Raw genomic sequence first — 21827 nt, 5'->3', positions numbered from 1 at the left:
TGTTAAATGGCCGTTCCCATGCAACCACCCCATGTCTTTTTACACAAAACTCTATTTACTAACAATAGCTGAAAGCAGACGTTAAAAGAAAAACTGTTTCTTTTCTCCCTTCTTTTACAACTTTGCATGTGTGCTCCCCTGTCCAGCACACATGCAAAGTAGGAAACGTTTTGAAATTGGTCTAAGCAGAGTATTTTGTACTGAATGGAAGACTTCCAGTACAAAACCTATGCTAGTCTCACGCACACACACACCCTTGCACAGTGTTGCAATGGTGTGTGCTTGGAGCTAAGCTGCAGCATTCTGCAATGGCGCTAGGGAGAGGGGAGTAGAGTGCCATAGCTCTGTAGATAGGGCGCTCTTCTGCTTCCTCCCAAACAAGCAACGCAGCATTTTTGGCTGCTGGACAGGGTTGAGTGACACTTTCATAAATCTGGCCCATTTATTTATTTATTTATTTTCAAGATTTTTATTGCGCATACAAATACCCGGAGGTGTCTCGGCGCATAAGGGGCTAAGAGCGATCAAACAGCAGCTTACTGGTTAAACAACCATGTTTTTAATAGCCTACGGAAGCTCATCAGATTGGGGGCAGTTTTAATCACCAACGGCAGCAGATTCCACAATTTGGGTGTGGCCACCAAGAAGCGCCTATCTCCGCATGTAACAGTTCTTGTGCGAGGCACTGGGAGAAGGCGGGTGTTGGCAGATCTAAGCTGCCTCTTGGGGATTGTATTTAAACTTTTATCTTACAAAACCTATCATGAAATAGGTAATTATTTTTCTTAATAAATACATATTCAGTCGTTCTCTGTCAATTGCCATGGTGATACTAAATAAACACGTCACAATTTTTTAGAGAAATACTGAAAGATAAGCAAAAACGCTTTCCTCAAACTCCCCGATCAATATGGGTCATTTCAGTCATGAATTATTTAAATAGTTTTCTATGGGGTACGTCCGACTAGGTGACATTTGCTACCCTGGCAAATCTAAAAGTGACAAAAAAAGATTATGCTTACATAGTATAAAGTGGAGATCACCCTACGAATAAATTACATTTGTACAGGATTATAAATTCAAGCTCCCTTAATGAATCTACGGTTCTACTCTGAAAACATGAACATATTCGTTCTGCCCTTCCCACTGGTTTCAATAGTTGGGGAGATAAGGAAATGTACAGAATACATATTTAAATCTGTGCTGTCAAGATCTCACTGCAATTCAGGTGGATTTTAGATTAGTATGCATACATTTCTCCCACAGCTAAGAAACAGATGAAAGAGAAAGAACAAAGGAAATGTTTGGTCCCACAAATCATCTCTTCTTCGTCTGGCATGGGATGCATCACAGATCAGCCTGCTCGCTTTCACTCTTATTAATTGAAAAGGGCTCATCCAGAAATAGTTACAAAAACCAGGGGAAATACAAAGGTATTGGAACAGGCTGCAGCAGCTTCCGTGTAATCTCCATGCTGGGTGGTGGCAGCATTTGTATTCCTGGCTGAGCTGTGTTTCACTTTGGATCAGACTGCCGTGCGTGTGGCAACCTTCTGCTTTGCTAAGACACGGCTGGGCAACTAAAAAAAATGCGTTTCAGAGAGGATTTGCTACTGGATATGAATTATAGTTTTCTTTTTCGCGTTAAAGTCTGTGCTGCAGATTTACAATAACTGGCGCATCCATGCATATCAGCAGGGATGCACCAGTTATTGTGCGTCACGGCTCGGCCACCGTGGATGCACTGCATTAACAATGCGGCGCACCATGGGGCCAAAACGGACAGATGCGTGACGCATCCGTGCCGTAAACGCAGCGCATTGCTGGAGTTGCGCCGCAAGCGCGACGCAGCTTCAACAATGCTCTGCGGTGCCCTATCTGTACAATGCTGTGTCAATCTTTATGCCTGCTTCAAGCAGGCGCAAGGTTTTGATGCAGCATGGGCTCAAAAGTGACTGAGTGAAATCTTGTAGATTTCACTCAGCCCTTTTAGGAGAGGTTCCTGCACCGGAACGCCCCCTCCTGCGCCGGAACGCCTACTTCTGGCGCAGGGCTTTACAACGTGACGCATCTTCCAGATGCGTCACGTTGTAACTACCCGGCACCATGGTGCATCTTTTGCGCCACCGCTGCGTCACATAAGTGATGCAACGGCAGCGTAAAAGAGGCGCAAGAGGCTTGTAAATTTGACTGAGTGCAGTCCCAGAAGAGGATTTGTTCTATATGAATGAATTGTCCAAATACCTTATCACACCTCAGAAAAAACCAAAACACAACTAAACCTACCTTGATTTATTATTTCGCAGTCATATTCGTAGGCATCAAGTTCAGCCTTTTATATGTAATCCTTATTTTCATTGCTCCTTTTTCATTCTGATATGCCTGTCTTGCTTAGTTCTCATTACAGTTTGAAGTACATTTAATTATGAAATATAGCTGTAGTCATCTTCTCCTTCCACTCACATATTGAAAGGGGAGCGTTCAAGAACTGGCTCATCCTAAACCTCACCTTTGTCAAAGACAAATGTCAATAAAGTGAAGCTGATTTTCAATCTATTTTTAAATTCTGGTGCGAGCCATCTTTTTGTTATTTGTTTTTCAATGGATTGTGTACGATGCTGACTCCTTCTTTTGGACTGTATGAAGAAATAGTTTTTGCAAAGTTGGCTTTCTTCCCAAGAGGTGAGGTAAAGGCGACTTTTACTATTTATATACATTTCTGGAACCATAGTTGAGAAATAATGTGAATGGAACACAGCAATTTTTAAACAGTCTTTTGCGCCACAGTTTTGTAGAGGCGGGTATAGTCTGTACTCACATCAAGTCAAATACTTTATTCCATTTTAAATATATAGGGGCATATTAGCAAGAACCTCGTTAAAATTATCGCCATTTTTGCTGCAGGAAACCGCAGCTAAAACGGCGATAATGGGCTTGCAAATATGCGTTATAGAATTCCAATAGAAGCCCAGGTTAAATGTGCAGGACATCTAACCTGGGCTTTCATTGGAATTCTAAAATGCATATTAGCAAGACCATTTTCACTGTTTTAGCGGCAGTTTCCTGGCACTAAAACGGCGATCATTTTAACGAGGTTCTTGCTAATATGCCCCATAGTTTTAAAGCTGCAATCCATCAAACACATACTTAAATATTATGCCGCACCACCAACGTCATGATCAGAAGCCCCGCCAGATTAGGAGTTTTCTCCTGAATGGTAGGCTTTGTTTTTGACGTTCTCATGGTGGTGTCCTGATATTGGGTACCGCAATGGGAAGGCCAAAAACAGTTCCTGTGCAGCATAAACTGAAAAAGTCCATGCAGTGCAGCAGCTGGTGACCATGCGCACAGGGTGGAACATGTTGTGCCACCCGGTGTGCATCCACAGGGCATGAGACCCCAAGAGACCCTGTAGGCCATGAAACCGTGGCAAAGAGGAAACTTACAATATGCTTGGCAGTACCGCAGTGGTCCCGCCAAGCATATTACTGCCGCCTGACCCCTGCAACACCACCAGAAAACAGCTGGTCCCTGGTGACTGCAGCAGTGCTGTGGCGGTCCGACTGCCCATATTGTAATAGGGGAGTTGGGAGCCCGCCAACACTGTGATCCTGTGAGTCTGAGGACCACCTGACTCATAATTGGGGCCTATGAAATAAGGCTATCACACAGCAGATTTTAAAAAGTTCAAAACATCGAAATAGACTCCATGATCAGACAGCGGTGAAAGAGAACATAGTGCAATTCTACACTAACAGAAATATTTTTCTTTAAATAATCAAATTCAAATATTTTAGTGAAACACTGATCAAATTGACCCAAAAACAAAAAATCAAATAGACTCTGATCAAACAACTCATCACATGGGCAGGAACAGACAGTCATTACTTATTTGGCTCAATGTTAATCACAGTAGCTGGTGTATGTCCCGAGTCTAAATCGCGACAGAAGACCTCTCTCCCAAATTCCAGAATCCGTGACAAAGTACAGCTCAATAAACATAGTAGTCTGGATTGGAACATAGATCCTAATTGAGTATTTTTATAGTTCTATTTTCTCCGGCAAAATGTACCCAAGGTTTATCCACCTTGTGTGTAGAAGAGGCGTTCAGGATTAACTGTGGTCTATCGGTGTGGCTCAGTGCTGACAAGGTATTTTCAAACCTTTATCACAGTTCAAACAGTAATAACATTTTTGCTCAGTGAGGCACAGGAATTATTCCAAATGGAGGATTAAAGCATTACATGAACACATTCAACATATCCTCAACATACATTAGCCCCAACTCCACATAACAAAATAGTGCGGGGCACTGGGCGGGAGGGCGACACTGGGATTCTCCTCATCCTGCAAGCACTCAATATCAGAGTATCCCCAAATCTCTGAGCCATATGTAAGTTTTGGAATAAAGTGTGTGTTTTACATTTATAGTAATATGGCGACAGGTCAACTGCCAACCTCACAAGAAACATTAAACAAAGCACTTACTGACTGTGAGGTTTCTAACTGCCATACACAGAGACCATGAGTTTGCATTGTCAAATGTGACCTGTGAGTAGTGATACTTTCTCCATAACCTTTCCCTTTACAAATATTGTACATGATCATGCGCTCTTAGAGCCACAAGTCATTACTTGTAATTTTTAGAAGATTGTCATGAGATCAATGTTGCCCATCAACTCCCAAATGTGCTCCCCAGTGCTTTAAACCCATTGGAATATGGGTCAACCAAACCTTGTTGTTAGAAGCCAGAATTCCCGCACACACCTAGTTAAGTGCACAACCTGGACAGCCATGCTCCCATGTTAGGCAAAGAAAGGACACCATCCAAGACAGCCCTGCTCACCCCCTTAGTAGGTTGACATGAACAGCCATGCTTATCTCCAAGGCACGAGTGTTCAGTACATGCAACCACCCCACAGCAATCCCAATGATGTCACCATAAATGGACTCCACACGAGTTTGTATAAAACGAGTATACTTTATATAAAAAGATATACAATAGGACCACACAATATAACTCCCACATATATACACTGGGTAATATTGTTTTTGGTGGGTTGGGCGGTCCTAATCCCCAACCACCGCTTCTAGCCAACAGTGACAATGACTTTTAACCGTTCTCAACAGGTTAGGTATGTTGTATCACTAGATTCACACACGTTGCAAAATACATGGAATACTGCACTACTTATCGATGGGTTCCTGTACAGTACCACAGTGAAACAATGCAATGCGTAGCATCAAGATCATGTACTGAGTCAACACAAGATAATGCAAATCGGTTCGCTACCAGCATGCCCTGTTCAAGGTAGGAATACAGCAATGCGCCACGCTGCAATTAGTAGGAAAACAATGCAATGCGTATCATCACCAGCATGCCCTGTCCAGGTAAGTAATAAAGTAATGCGTCACAGTGCAATTCAGTACAGTGCAGTAAACAATCAATGTAGTGCACTACCCTATGATCCTGTATCTTGCAAGGGAAACATAACGTAGTGCGTAGCGCACTAACCCCTGAGTTCGTTGAGCACCTCTAGTGTCAGACGTTGTTCAATAGTTCGATAGTTCGTTAGCAGCAAATATGCAGTGTTATACAACTGTTTTTAGAAGTGTGCGACCGGTTGCCCCCAACACGGATCAACAATGACACCCAAGTTCCACTCCGGGCCCTGGCCCCTGTACTGCACCGTCCAGGACGAGTACAGACTGAGATCTGGGCCGGAGCAACAGGTGCACAAAGCTGCCAGCAGCCAAATGTTAAGAGAGTGTCCCTCCCAGCCCACACCCCGCCACAGGCGATGATCCACTTTACCTGGGGAGCACTACCCACTCTTCTATCCTGCTGCAGCAGCTTGGCCTTACTCTAGAAGTTTGTCACCACGGGCAATGCGCGCTCGGGCCGGTAGTTCAGCTCCTGCGGGGCTGCGGGGCTGCCAAAATTTAGCACAAACTCCTTCCATGAAGCCTTCCACATGACGCTGGTGCTACCTCACGTTGCCTTCGAGGGCCCGATCACTTGGCCCTCCTCACCAGCGCTGTTAGGACTTCTTCGTTCCCTGGTGCTCACCTCTCACCGATACTCCTCATGTGCACATTCTGTGGCACCTTCGACACGCACCCCCGGCACATCTGAGACTCACTCCGTCTCGTGGTGCACACGGTCTTCCGGTGCTCTCCACTAATGCCCTTGTAGCACCACAATACGCACACTGCACGTCTGAGACTCACCTCTCCACCACACACCGATCTGTGTGTCAGACACTCACTCCTCTTTAGTGCCCACGATGTCCCGACACTCTCCACCAGTGCCTGGACTGCACTGCATCACACACACCCTGAGCGTCCCGAATCTCGGCTCTCTTCCACGATGCCCACACTCCATAGGTGCTTCAACACCTGTAGCTGCACCAAGACACACACCCTGCTCGTCAGAGTCTTCATTTGCTCCGGGCGTCCACGATCACCTTAGGCACCCTTTCGGAGGTCTCAGGCTGCCATGACACGGTCCCACCACCGTGCCACTTGAGACTTCCTGGAAAGTTTTATGTTACTGTGTTTCCGAACAGGGAGCCAGCTCACCTCGGGGCCTTAGGGTACAGGATGCAGCACACAGCAAAGTCCTGCTCAGGAAGAAGGGGGGGGGCACAACCCACTGCAGCGCCCCTTCAGTCTCTCCTCGGTCAAGAGCTACAAACTGCCCACAAGCCCCAGATCATGAAGCAAGGGTCAAGTGCCTCCCGCAGCCTATTCAGCAACTCTTCCTTAGGCAGAGGTTTTTTCCTGATCGCAGGAAGGTCAAAGCCGCCAGAGGCTCAACCAGTCCACGGCGTCTTCAAAGCTCTCTCAGCACTTCAGTGAATGAGACCGTTCTCAACGACATCATCAACATGACCAAATCCAAAGTCTTGGGATTACAGTTCTTACAGTTATACCCCTCATTGTCTTTGAAGTTTCCTTGTGCTGAGGGGTCTCGACCCCTCCCTAAATCAGTCTTGCGTATCTCCCCCCCCAGTGTCACCGTCCTCTCTTTGACACTGGGGACCTGGAGCTTTATTCACTCAGAGGGAGATGTGTCTATTGTTTTATGGCTCTGAACCAGGCCTCTTCACCTCGTAAAGCCTCTCCTTCTCCCCGCTCCAGGTGCAGGGCAGCCGGTCACCGTCTCCAACCCTCCCCTGGAGCACGGTCTCCCTCAGTCTTTCTCACCTCTCCCAGATCTAGGCAGGCATATCACATTCTGCTGAGACACACAAAAAGGTCTAAAGCATAAACTCAGCTAATTTCTCAAAAGGCGGTTTCTGGACACACAGCGACAAAACCATCTACCCAAAAAGATGCCTTATGGGGCGGTGAGTTCAAACATACCAAACTTCACTGTTCCATTTCCAACTCTTGGGAAACTAGGCTAACAATACCACAACCAGCCTCCCCATTCTTTCCTATGGGCAGGATGCCCTTTCACCAGGGAAAATGAAATGGAGCATGTTCCACTGTCAGGGCCTAGCACCCACACTGGCACAGGTCCTGCCTTTTACCTACTCTGCACCCTGCCTAGGGGTTACCCAGGAAGTTTTACAGGGGTGCCCTAAGTGTATGCAAAAGGGAAAGTAAGGCCTGACAAGTGGGAGTACTTGTCAGGACAACATCCTAATTTAGCACAATGCGCGCAGGTCCTACACTGAAGTCCTGTGCTCCCTCTGTGCGCATTTATTTAGTACTAGCTCTGGCGCACACAGTGCACATCACTTAGGGATCTTGCTAGTAAGGCAAACATACCAATCAGAGACAACAAAACATCACTAAGTTTTATACAGGGAACATCTGTACTTGCACACTGATTAGCAGTGGCAAGTACCTACAGCATCTAACTTCACAGCTCTCTGTCAGGAAAGGGTCTAGGGGAAAAGCAAAAAGTTTAGGTGAACTTTAGCCAACAAGGCCAAGTCCAACACTCGTCATTTGCATATAGTAAAACAGCAATTGACCTAGAACCCACTATTAGAACATCTTACCCAACTTCAGAAAATAAATCAAACTACTAATGTACAAAATTATTAACATTGATGCCAAAACTCATCCCTAACATACTCATTTTCTAATTTTAGTCAGAACACTCTCCACTGTTCCCAAATCTGACCTTATGTAAAACATCAGAATGAAGTGTAGATAAAAAACAAACTATTGTTTCTACCAGGTCATTTTTCCATAGGCACTGCCACAGTTTATTGACAAGATCAAATGCACTGGATAGATAGAGAAGGTCATGTTTAATGGGCAGGACTAAGCAATGGTACATTTATTAATATTTAGATGTAAATTAGGGCATTGCTTCAATTGTACCTATTCCCTCACAGAATCCATACTGTGCTTCACAAAATATGTTGTTACCCAATCAGCAATCTTCTACACAAACCTTAACCATAGAGTCTAATATTGATACTGGCCTACAACAATGTGGGTCCACCCTGCTGCCCTTTTAGGTATAAACTTAAAAGGGGCTTTCTGCTGCCACCTCTCTTTCCTGGCTTTTCTTTGGCTCCTGTGCTTGCCACTTACTTGTCCTCCAATTCTATTGGCCTTAGCATATTTTTCTGCTTTACCAATGCGTGTGTCTCGTGTGCTTCTGCTATCTGTTTCCCTTTGCCGAAATACTGTTAACATCTGCTTTTGTGGAACCATATTTTATAAATTTTTTACATGCACAGAGCGTGGTCCCACAACCTCCACAAGCAAAGCAATACGGCACACACAGTCTGTCTCTGCACCACAAGCGCAAACTGTAAATGTGCTATTTATTTAAGTGGAATTTGAGACACACATGCCCAAGCTGGAGTGAAAGTTTAATGAAGATTCCCCATTCTTGGACAATTAGCATTCCAGTACAAGGATACAAAGACAAGGTACACACCGTTTTGACACTTTTTCGTCTTTATTACTCTATACTTGAAGTTTCCACTGCTAGATATTTCCCACTTACCCTTTTGAAACCTTTAAGGAGTATTATTATTAGGTATAACACAGTCCTGCACCATATGTGATTCTTTCCCCCGATCCCTCGCAATACGAGATTTTTGATCATATGTAGAAATTGGTTACCTCTATCTTCCAAATGGAATATTCCTTCCTTTTAATATTTGGTTCTAAACATGTGTTGGTCAATATTAGGAATGAACAACCTGAAGGTCATCGATATTTGTAACATCCATATAGATGACATAACAAAGTGTATACCAAACTACTGTCTTGCAGTTTTGAAAAAAGGTTATGTACTAGTCTCTCGTCTCTCTTAAAACAATGTATCAAACATGTTTTTAATGCAAGTAAATTTGTAACTGTCACAGATTTGTAAATAGTCACTATAAGTGTGTGTGTTTTTTATTCATATTCTCTTTTATGATATATATATATATATATATATATATATATATATATATATATATATATATATATATATATATATATATATATATATATATATATATATATATATATATATATATATATATATATATATAACAAACAACCTTTCCCGGCTGTTCCTCGTCTTATATCACGGCGAGCCTGTGTGGGTGCCGGACACCCTTAATTTGCACGAACAAAGTTTCTCCCAATCCGAAGAACAGCACAGGCTACTTTCTGGATGCTTCAAAGTGTTTTTATTAGAGGCACGAAATCAGCAGCTCCCTACCGACGCGTTTCGCCACTAAGGCTTGGTCACGGTGAAAGTGATCAATGCAAAGTGCTATTTACATATTCAAACAAGATGCATAGAAAAAGGACTATAGTTGATCCACCCCGACCTGCTTTTGGTCGCCATCTTGGAGTGGTACCAATTAATAAACATGCGTTTGTCACAATTTACATATTTAAACAATTTCAATCAAAGTATATCTTGCCCCAGTGGGCTGAAACTGCGTGAAATGTCCATGAATTCATAAGGGTAAACTTGCCCATACGTGTATGCACTCCCGACCAACTTTGGCCGCCATCTTGGAATGGTGTTTATTGCTAAGCGTGCATAAATATCTTTTATACATGATTCAATAATATCAAACAAATTAAGTCTAGCCCCAGTGGGCTGATATTATGTCCATGAATTCATGAAAATAATCACATTCGAGTGATTATGTGGGTATCGCCCCAGTGGGCTAAACAATTGTGACAGTATTGATTCAACAGATTAGATCAATTTGATTCTTCCAGTTGTTTGTAGTCCTGTTATCCTATGTAAAAAGAAAATGTGTGTTTTAAAACCAAATATGACAAAATATTTACATGTTAAAACAAAAGATTGAGATATCAGACCAATTACATTTACATATATCATAGATGGACTGCAAGTTCTTCACTGCAATTCATCCCAATAGGATGTAGTGTCTCGAAATCGATAATAAATTTGGATTCCAAGATTCTCAACTGGTGCAGTCTATCACCCCCTCTTACATTCTCTTTGACTGCATCAAGTACCACATATTTCAGTAAGTTGTCATTTTGATTGTGGTGTGTCTTGAAATGTCGAGCAACAGGGTATTGTTTGTTGTTATTCCTAATTGCTCGCTTGTGTTCCAATATCCTAATCTTGGCCCTGTGCTTGGTGCTTCCAATGTAGAACTTCCCACAGGGACAGATAAGACAGTACACACAATATTCGGTATTGCAGTCAAAGGGACCCATGATGGTGAATAAACTGGAACTATTCGGTACTTTAACTTTTTTACAGTTAGAGCTTCCCTTACATGCTTTACATTTCATGCAGCGCTCAAAACCAGTGAGACTCTTGTGTTGTACTGCTTTTTTGGATGAGACCATGTTTTTACTCAGATCATCTTTCAAGGATTTCCCCTTACGAAAAGTAATCTGTGGGTGTTCCCTCACATGTTTACTTAAAAAAGTATCTGTGGTTAGAATTGGCCAATTTTTTGTCAGTATTTTTCTCACTTTGTATGCTTGGCCTGAGTATGTGGTAATAAACCTCACTGTCTCTTCTTCCTCACTCGTTGGTTTTTGTTTGGGGACTAGCAGATCAGTTCTTGCTACCTTATCAACTCTCTCAACAGCTTGTCGGATGGTTTTTTCAGTATATCCTCTTTCTTTGAAACGGTCTATCATTACGTGTTTTTCCGTTTCAAAGTCAATACTGCTGCTAATATTTCTTTTGGCTCTCAGTAATTCCCCAAATGGGATGCTTTGAATGAGGTTGTAAGGATGAGCACTGGTGGCAAATAATAGGCTATTTCCCGCAGTCTCTTTTCTGTGGAGGCTAGTAACTAGTTTGTTGTTTTTGACCTCCACTTGTGTGTCAAGAAAGATGACCTTCTCCTTACTGATCTGTGAGGTTAATTTAATGTTCATTTCATTGTTGTTAAGGCTAGCAATGTATCTCCTGGCACTTGTTTCATCTCCCTTCCAAATGCAGAAGATATCGTCTATGAAACGGATCCAAAGTATCACCCTTTCTCCCTGGTCACCTTGGCTGCTGGACACCTGCTCCTCCCACCAGCCCATGAATAAATTCGCGTAGCTGGGGGCGAAGCAGGTGCCCATCGCCGTCCCTTGTGTCTGCCTGTACAGTTGGTCATTAAAATAGAAAAAATTATTAGTTAGGCAAAAGTGTGTCATGTGAACCAACATTTCAGTATGTGTCAAAGTGTTGATTGATCTTGCCCTCAGGAAGTGCCTCATTGCAAGAATACCAGTTTCATGCTTAATGGAAGTATACAAACTAGTCATATCCATGGTGATCAGAAGGTAGTCAGGTTCCCAAGCTAGATCATGAATTAGGTTCAAGAAATGCATTGTGTCGCTAAGATATGCAGGTAAAGACATTACAAAAGGTCTCAGGTAGTAGTCTATATACTTCAATGTTGTTTCCAATTGTGACCCCATAGAGGACACAATGGGTCTACCTGGTGGAACTAGTGGATCTTTATGCAATTTTGGTAAAAGGTATAGGACCGGTGTTTTTGGATATTTACAGCTCAATCCCAAATATTCACCCTTCTCCAAAATACCACTTTCGTGCCAGCTCAAAATCATTTCATTGTATGTCTCATGTGAAGTTTTTAGCTCTTCAACAGTTGCTTTGCAATAACATTGTGTGTCTCCTAGCTGTTTAAGACCTTCAGTTAGATACTCAGTTTTTCCCCATACCACAACATTCCCTCCCTTATCCGATTGACGAATTACAATAGAATCGTTATTTCTGAGGGAGTCAAGTGCCTCACATTGTTCTTTAGATAAGTTCTGTTTAGCTAAACCTTTAGTGCAGTACCGTATGTTTTTCAAATCTCTGGTGACACTTTGTTCAAAAACATCAATGGCATCACTTTGGATCACCAGTACAAATGTCGATTTTGGTTTAAAACCACTTTTACTCGGTACATCTATTATCTGTTCTTCAATGCTGACATTGGAGAACAGATAATAGATGTACCGAAAATGTACCAAAATCGACATTTGTACCGGTGATCCAAAGTGATGCCATTGATGTTTTTGAACGAAGTGTCACCAGAGATTTGAAAAACATACGGTACTGCACTAAAGGTTTAGTTAAACAGAACTTATCTAAAGAACAATGTGAGGCACTTGACTCCCTAAAGAAATGACGATTTTATTGTAATTCGTCAATCGGATAAGGGAGGGAATGTTGTGGTATGGGGAAAAACTGAGTATCTAACTGAAGGTCTTAAACAGCTAGGAGACACACAATGTTATTGCAAAGCAACTGTTGAAGAGCTAAAAACTTCACATGAGACATACAATGAAATGATTTTGAGCTGGCATGAAAGTGGTATTTTGGAGAAGGGTGAATATTTGGGATTGAGCTGTAAATATCCAAAAACACCGGTCCTATACCTTTAACAAAATTGCATAAAGATCCACTAGTTCCACCAGGTAGACCCATTGTGTCCTCTATGGGGTCACAATTGGAAACAACATCGAAGTATATAGACTACTACCTGAGACCTTTTGTAATGTCTTTACCTGCAAATCTTAGAGACACAATGCATTTCTTGAACCTAATTCATGATCTAGCTTGGGAACCTGACTACCTTCTGATCACCATGGATGTGACTAGTTTGTATACTTCCATTAAGCATGAAACTGGCATTCTTGCAATGAGGCACTTCCTGAGGGCAAGATCAATCAACACTTTGACACATACTGAAATGTTGGTTGACATGACACACTATTGCCTAACTAATAATTTTTTCTATTTTAATGACCAACTGTACAGGCAGACACAAGGGACGGCGATGGGCACCTGCTTCGCCCCCAGCTACGCGAATTTATTCATGGGCTGGTGGGAGGAGCAGGTGTCCAGCAGCCAAGGTGACCGGGGAGAAAGGGTGATACTTTTGATCCGTTTCATAGACGATATCTTCTGCATTTGGAAGGGAGATGAAACAAGTGCCAGGAGATACATTGCTAGCCTTAACAACAATGAAATGAACATTAAATTAACATCACAGATCAGTAAGGAGAAGGTCATCTTTCTTGACACACAAGTGGAGGTCAAAAACAACAAAGTAGTTACTAGCCTCCACAGAAAAGAGACTGCGGGACATAGCCTATTATTTGCCACCAGTGCTCATCCTTACAACCTCATTCAAAGCATCCCATTTGGGGAATTACTGAGAGCCAAAAGAAATAACAGCAGCAGTATTGACTTTGAAACGGAAAAACACGTAATGATAGACCGTTTCAAAGAAAGAGGATATTCTGAAAAAACCATCCGACAAGCTGTTGAGAGAGTTGATAAGGTAGCAAGAACTGATCTGCTAATCCCCAAACAAAAACCAACGAGTGAGGAAGAAGAGACAGTGAGGTTTATTACCACATACTCAGGCCAAGCATACAAAGTGAGAAAAATACTGACAAAAAATTAGCCAATTCTAACCACAGATACTTTTTTAAGTAAACATGTGAGGGAACACCCACAGATTACTTTTCGTAAGGGGAAATCCTTGAAAGATGATCTGAGTAAAAACATGGTCTCATCCAAAAAAGCAGTACAACACAAGAGTCTCACTGGTTTTGAGTGCTGCATGAAATGTAAAGCATGTAAGGGAAGCTCTAACTGTAAAAAAGTTAAAGTACCGAATAGTTCCAGATTATTCACCATCATGGGTCCCTTTGACTGCAATACCGAATATTGTGTGTACTGTCTTATCTGTCCCTGTGGGAAGTTCTACATTGGAAGCACCAAGCACAGGGCCAAGATTAGGATATTGGAACACAAGCGAGCAATTAGGAATAACAACGAACAATACCCTGTTGCTCGACATTTCAAGACACACCACAATCAAAATGACAACTTACTGAAATATGTGGTACTTGATGCAGTCAAAGAGAATGTAAGAGGGGTGATAGACTGCACCAGTTGAGAATCTTGGAATCCAAATGTATTATTGATTTCGAGACACTACATCCTATTGGGATGAATTGCAGTGAAGAACTTGCAGTCCATCTATGATATATGTAAATGTAATTGGTCTGATATCTCAATCTTTTGTTTTAACATGTAAATATTTTGTCATATTTGGTTTTAAAACACACATTTTCTTTTTACATAGGATAACAGGACTACAAACAACTGGAAGAATCAAATTGATCTAATCTGTTGAATAAATACTGTCACAATTGTTTAGCCCCCTGGGGCGATACCCACATAATCACTCGAATGTGATTATTTTCATGAATTCATGGACATAATATCAGCTCACTGGGGCTGGACTTAGTTTGTTTGATATTATTGAATCATGTATAAAAGATATTTATGCACGCTTAGCAATAAACACCATTCCAAGATGGCGGCCAAAGTTGGTCGGGAGTGCATACACGTATGGGCAAGTTTACCCTTATGAATTCATGGACATTTCAGGCAGTTTCAGCCCAGTGGGGCAAGATATATTTTGATTGAAATTGTTTAAATATGTAAATTGTGACAAACGCATGTTTATTAATTTGTACCACTCCAAGATGGCGACCAAAGGCAGGTCGGGGTGGATCAACTATAGTCCTTTTTCAATGCATCTTGTTTGAATATGTAAATAGCACTTTGCATTGATCACTTTCACCGTGACCAAGCCTTAGTGGCGAAACGCGTCGGTAGGGAGCTGCTGATTTCGTGCCTCTAATAAAAACACTTTGAAGCATCCAGAAAGTAGTCTGTGCTGTTCTTCGGATTGGAAGAAACTTTGTTCATGCATATATGTATATATATATATATTTATATATATATATATATATATATATATATATATATATATATATATATATATATATGTACATATATATATATTCACTGAAAAAACCATAGGTTATAGACCATATATAGTTAGGAATTTGCATTTACAAAACCTTGAAAATTCACTGAAAAAACCATAGGTTAGAGACCATATATAGTTAGCTGGACATTTTATTGACATAAAACCAATGAAATTCCATATATAGTTAGTTGCACTAACTATATATCGCGCACCCGCAATCCACTGCTGATGATGTCACATATTACATCATTCATGACATGGTCAGTGACATCACTGATGACATCTCAAATGACATCACTGATGACATCACTGAAGACATCTCAAACGACATCACTGATGACATCATCTAGTGTCTGTGTGTTTTTGTAAAGTTTAAATATGTTTTACATATTGAAGAATGAGTGGATGTATGGAAGACTGAGTGTGTGTGTGGCTGGCTGGGAGGTGTGTGACTCTGTGCATATCAATGTGTACTTGTATCAGTGATTGTATAAGAGAGTAAGTATGTGTTAGTATATGTGTGAAAAGTATGGTGTTCTGTGTTTAACTGTATAGATGAGGAAATCGAAGTGTGATTGATTCTTCACAGGACTGACTAGGTGTATGAGTGCATATGATAGTGTTGTAATAATGAGTGACTGTATGTATGAGTGATTGTATGGGTGAATGAGTGAATGTGTGTGTAGACGTAGGAATCAGTGAGTGCGTATGTAGTAACTGGTATTGGTGTGTCATGATGTCATCAGTGATGTCATTTGAGATGTCATCAGTGATGTCATTTGAGATGTCATCAGTGATGTCATCAGTGATGTCACTGAAGTATGGTGTTCTGTGTTTAACTGTATAGATGAGGAAATGGAAGTGTGATTGATTCTTTACAGGACTGACTAGGTGTGTGAGTAACTCCATGGATGAGTGGCAGTGTGTGAGTGTCTGCATAGGTGTATGAGTGCATATGATAGTGTTGTAATAATGAGTGACTGTATGTATGAGTGATTGTATGGGTGAATGAGTGAATGTTAGTGTAGACGTAGGAATCAGTAAGTGCGTATGTAGTAACTGGTATTGGTGTGTCATGATGTCATCACTGATGTCATTTGAGATGTCATCAGTGATGTCATCAGTGATGTCATTTGAGATGTCATCAGTGATGTCATCAGTGATGTCACTGACCATGTCATGAATGATGTAATATGTGACATCATCAGCAGTGGATTGCGGGTGCGCGATATATAGTTAGTGCAACTAACTATATATGGAATTTCATTGGTTTTATGTCAATAAAATGTCCAGCTAACTATATATGGTCTCTAACCTATGGTTTTTTCAGTGAATTTTCAAGGTTTTGTAAATGCAAATTCCTAACTATATATGGTCTATAACCTATGGTTTTTTCAGTGAATTTCATTGGTTTTTTAAAAGCTAATATCTATAGCTGTAAAATATATTCTTTATTACGTGACGTATCACGTAGCCACGTGAGACGCCTCATGACGCGTCGCATACCCGTGACGTATCGGTTCTGCAGCGCAAACAAAACCCGTAACGTAAGCGTGCCGGAGCACGCTTACAGATATATATATTTTTTTTAACCTTAATTAGACAAAATCCACACGTGCACATATCTTGAGGCCTTGCAAAGGCACATCAAACAAACAGTCCCTTCAATTTTGCCAAGTTTGCTGGAAATCTATTCCCTTCATTTTTTTTTTACTGTTTCTCTTGGTTTTCCCCTTGTTACGCTTACCGGGACGCTACCCGGTACGCGAACCGGACGCTCCAAAAACACAAGATGGCGGACTCCCGTTATGCTGCCGGTTAGCTGCCCGGTTCGCGTACCGGGAAGCGCCTCTACCGCGAAAAATCGCGGGGGACTTTAATATCCCCTTCATCAATCCTAGGGGGTCAGGAGTGGTTTACCTTGCCCCCTTTCCTTCATTTCCCCCTTCTTTTTTCACCACATCTTGTCTCTCGAACCTACCGAGAGACAAGATGGCGGCCGCTCCGGACTGTTTACAATGTTGACAGCTACGCTGCCGGTTAGTTGTCCGGTTAGCTGCCCTGTGAGCTGCCCGGTTCGCGTACCGGGACGCGCCTCTACGGCGTAAAATCGCTAAATTTTTTGCCCCGCGGGGCACTTTAATATCCCCCTCATCAATCCTAGGGGGTCAGGAGTGGTTTACCTTGCCCCCTTTCCTTCATTTCCCCCTTCGTTTTTCACCACATCTTGTCTCTCGATCGTACCGAGAGACAAGATGGCGGCCGCTCCGGTTTGTTTAGAATGTTGACAGACACCAGAGACCCAATCAGATTCGCTTCGCGAAGTTCCGTTACGCGTCAGGTACGCGAACTGGGGCGCTAACCGGAGCGCTGTCACAGATATATATATTTTTTTAAACGTTAATTTCTCAAAATCCACTGGAGCACATATATTGAGACATAGCAAAGGCACGTCGGGCAAACCATATCTACAATTTTGCCAAGTTTCATGTAAATCTATTCAGCCGTTCGAGCTAAAAGTGAGTCCAACCGCCCTATGGAAAAATGAATGGGAAAAACACGTTTTGGGACCCCCCTTTGTTCTCAGCCCCCCCTTGACGAAACCCCACCAAATTTTCAGGGGCTGCTCAGAAAAAAATGTGCCATTTTCCTGAAAATTTCAGCCAATTCCGTCCACAAACGCCAAAGTTATTAGACATAGAATTTTCAGAAATCCCATAGAGAAAAAATCCTAACTATATATACCCACTGGCTATCGCCAGTAGGTAATATACATATATAAACATATGTAATTTGCATATCTATATAAATATAAATGCATGCATACATATACATATATGCATACATATGCATGTTATTTACATGAAAGTTTTAAAAACACTAATAAAAGCAAAGCTAAAAAGCCACCTCATTACAAACAGAATGGCTTTAACTTAAACGAGGGCGAGATCTATTGCATTTTCAATGCTTGTTTACTTTGGTTCTATCAAGAAGGCATTCAGATGTGTCACACATTTGCCATAAATTCTGAATGTTAGCACTCTAGTTGCTCATTAGATCACTGTAGTAAAGCTAGTGCTCACCAGGGAAGTCTGCTGCTAATCATGGTTTGCAGCCATTTTCCCGCATTTTTTATCCCGCAGACTTTCAGTCCGCATACCATTATCCCGCAAGGTCATTGAGCTCGCATACCATTATCCCGCATTTTTTCAAAACGCATGTGCATTTATCGCGCATGCCTTTACAAAGAATTACGTTTTAAAGGCATGTATGGTAAATGCATTTGCGTTGTGAAAACCACGATGACGAGAGAGGTAAGTGGGTTTGTGTTAATTTTTTCGTGGGTTAGTGATTGTGTAGTGTAGTGTAGTGTTGTGTAGTGTAGTGTTGTGTTAGTGTAGTGTAGAGTTGTGGTGGTTGTTTAGTGTAGGGTCATGCTGGGGGTAGTGTTTTAGGGTTTAGGGTTGTGTTGTAGTGTTTGCTTAGTGTAGGGTCATGCTGGGGGTAGTGTTTTAGGGTTCAGGGTAGTGTTGTAGTGTTTGCGTAGTGTAGGGTCATGCTGGGGGTAGTGTTTTAGGGTTTAGGGTTGTGTTGTAGTGTTTGCGTAGTGTAGGGTCATGCTGGGGCTAGTGTTTTAGGATTTAGGGTAGTGTTGTAGTGTTTGCGTAGTGTAGGGTCATGCTGGGGTGTAGTATTTTAGGGTTTAGGGTAGTGTTGTAGTGTTTGCGTAGTGTAGGGTCATGCTGGGGGTAGTGTTTTAGGGTTTTGGGTAGTGTTGTAGTGCTTGCATAGTGTAGGGTCATGCTGGGGGTAGTGTTTTAGGGTTTTGGGTAGTGTTGTAGTGTTGGCGTAGTGTAGGGTCATGCTGGGGTGTAGTGTTTTAGGGTTTTGGGTAGTGTTGTAGTGTTTGCGTAGTGTAGGGTCATGCTGGGGGGTAGTGTTTTAGGGTTTTGGGTAGTGTTGTAGTGTTGGCGTAGTGTAGGGTCATGCTGGGGGTAGTGTTTTAGGGTTTTGGGTAGTGTTGTAGTGTTGGCGTAGTGTAGGGTCATGCTGGGGGGTAGTGTTTTAGGGTTTTGGGTAGTGTTGTAGTGTTGGCGTAGTGTAGGGTCATGCTGGGGGTAGTGTTTTAGGGTTTTGGGTAGTGTTGTAGTGTTTGCGTAGTGTAGGGTCATGCTGAGGGTAGTGTTTTAGGGTTTAGGGTAGTGTTGTAGTGTTTGCGTAGTGTAGGGTCATGCTGAGGGTAGTGTTTTAGGGTTTAGGGTAGTGTTGTAGTGTTTGTGTAGTGTAGGGTCATGCTGGGGGTAGTGTTTTAGGGTTTAGGGCAGTGTTGTAGTGTTTGCGTAGTGTAGGGTCATGCTGGGGGTAGTGTTTTAGGGTTTAGGGTAGTGTTGTAGTGTTTGCGTAGTGTAGGGTCATGTTGGGGGTAGTGTTTTAGGGTTTAGGGTAGTGTTGTAGTGTTTGCGTAGTGTAGGGTCATGCTGGGGGTAGTGTTTTAGGGTTTAGGGTAGTGTTGTAGTGTTTGCGTAGTGTAGGGCCATGCTGGGGTGTAGTGTTTTAGGGTTTTGGGTAGTGTTGTAGTGTTTGCGTAGTGTAGGGTCATGCTGGGGGTAGTGTTTTAGGGTTTAGGGTAGTGTTGTAGTATTTGCGTAGTGTAGGGTCATGCTGGGGTGTAGTGTTTTAGGGTTTTGGGTAGTGTTGTAGTGTTTGCGTAGTGTAGGGTCATGCTGGGGGTAGTGTTTTAGGGTTTAGGGTAGTGTTGTAGTGTTTGCGTAGTGTAGGGTCATGCTGGGGGGTAGCGTTTTAGGGTTTTGGGTAGTGGTGTAGTGTTTGCGTAGTGTAGGGTCATGCTGGGGGGTAGCGTTTTAGGGTTTTGGGTAGTGTTGTAGTGTTTGCGTAGTGTAGGGTCATGCTGGGGGTAGTGTTTTAGGGTTTTGGGTAGTGTTGTAGTGTTTGCGTAGTGTAGGGTCATGCTGAGGGTAGTGTTTTAGGGTTTAGGGTAGTGTTGTAGTGTTTGCGTAGTGTAGGGTCATGCTGGGGGTAGTGTTTTAGGGTTTAGGGTAGTGTTGTAGTGTTTGCGTATTGTAGGGTCATGCTGTGGGTAGTGTTTTAGGGTTTAGGGTAGTGTTGTAGTGTTTGCGTAGTGTAGGGTCATGCTGGGGTGTAGTGTTTTAGGGTTTTGGGTAGTGTTGTAGTGTTTGCGTAGTGTAGGGTCATGCTGGGGGTAGTGTTTTAGGGTTTTGGGTAGTGTTGTAGTGTTTGCGTAGTGTAGGGTCATGCTGGGGGTAGTGTTTTAGGATTTAGGTTAGGGTTGTAGTGTTTGCGTAGTGTAGGGTCATGCTGGGGGTAGTGTTTTAGGGTTGTGTTGTAGTGTTTGCGTAGTGTAGGGTCATGCTGGGGGTAGTGTTTTAGGGTTGTGTTGTAGTGTTTGCGTAGATTAGGGTCATGCTGGGGTGTAGTGTTTTAGGGTTTTGGGTAGTGTTGTAGTGTTTGCGTAGTGTAGGGTCATGCTGGGGGTAGTGTTTTAGGGTTTAGGGTAGTGTTGTAGTGTTTGTGTAGTGTAGGGTCATGCTGGGGGTAGTGTTTTAGGGTTTAGGGTAGTGTTGTAGTGTTTGTGTAGTGTAGGGTCATGCTGGGGGTAGTGTTTTAGGGTTTAGGGTAGTGTTGTAGTGTTTGTGTAGTGTAGGGTCATGCTGGGGGTAGTGTTTTAGGGTTTAGGGTAGTGTTGTACTGTTTGTGTAGTGTAGGGTCATGCTGGGGGTAGTGTTTTAGGGTTTAGGGTAGTTTAGTTGTTTAGTGTATGCTAAAGGCATATTCGTTCTAAAAGTTTTCGTTATTTTAATTTGCGGCCTAATAGTACATGCGGGATTTTTTTTGCGGACTGATGGTATGCGGGATTTCGTCATATATTCGCTAATCATACTTTCTATGGCAAAATGAACCCCCTCATTTTGTTCCTTTTTAAATTAAATGTTTTAAGAGTTACCACTTTATTCCAATCAAGATGGCTTCAGGTGTGCCATACCTTTGTAATAAGTAGGACTGTTAGCACTCTAGTTGTTCTTTAGAACACTCTGGGACAATCTGTCATTGGGCTATAGTTGGGCTACATCTGGTGATATTTGGGCTACATTTGTTTTTTTTTATCTCTGGCGGCCATCTTTGGGCTACATTGGGCTACATTGGGCTACATTGGGCTACATTTGGGCTCCAACATATATATAGCCCAATGTAGCCCAATATATATTTTTCAAAGTTAATTTTCGTAAAAACCACTGGAGCCTATATCTTGAGACATAGCAAAGGCACATCGGGCTACCAGTCCCTACAATTTTGCCAAGTTTGGTGTAAATCCATTCAGCCGTTCAGGCTAAAAGTGAGGCCAACCGCCCTATGGAAAATTGCATGGGAAAAACACGTTTTGGGACCCCCCTTTTTTCTCGGCCCCCCCTTGACGAAACCCCTCCAAATTTTCAGGGGCTGCTCAGAAACAAAATGTTCCATTTTCCTGAAAATTTCAGCCAATTCTGTCCTCATAAGCCAAAGTTATTCGACA

The sequence above is a fragment of the Lissotriton vulgaris genome, chromosome 8, assembly GCF_964263255.1.
Source record: "Lissotriton vulgaris chromosome 8, aLisVul1.2, whole genome shotgun sequence".
Lineage (NCBI taxonomy): Eukaryota > Metazoa > Chordata > Amphibia > Caudata > Salamandridae > Lissotriton > Lissotriton vulgaris.
This window is presented reverse-complemented; position numbering follows the sequence as displayed.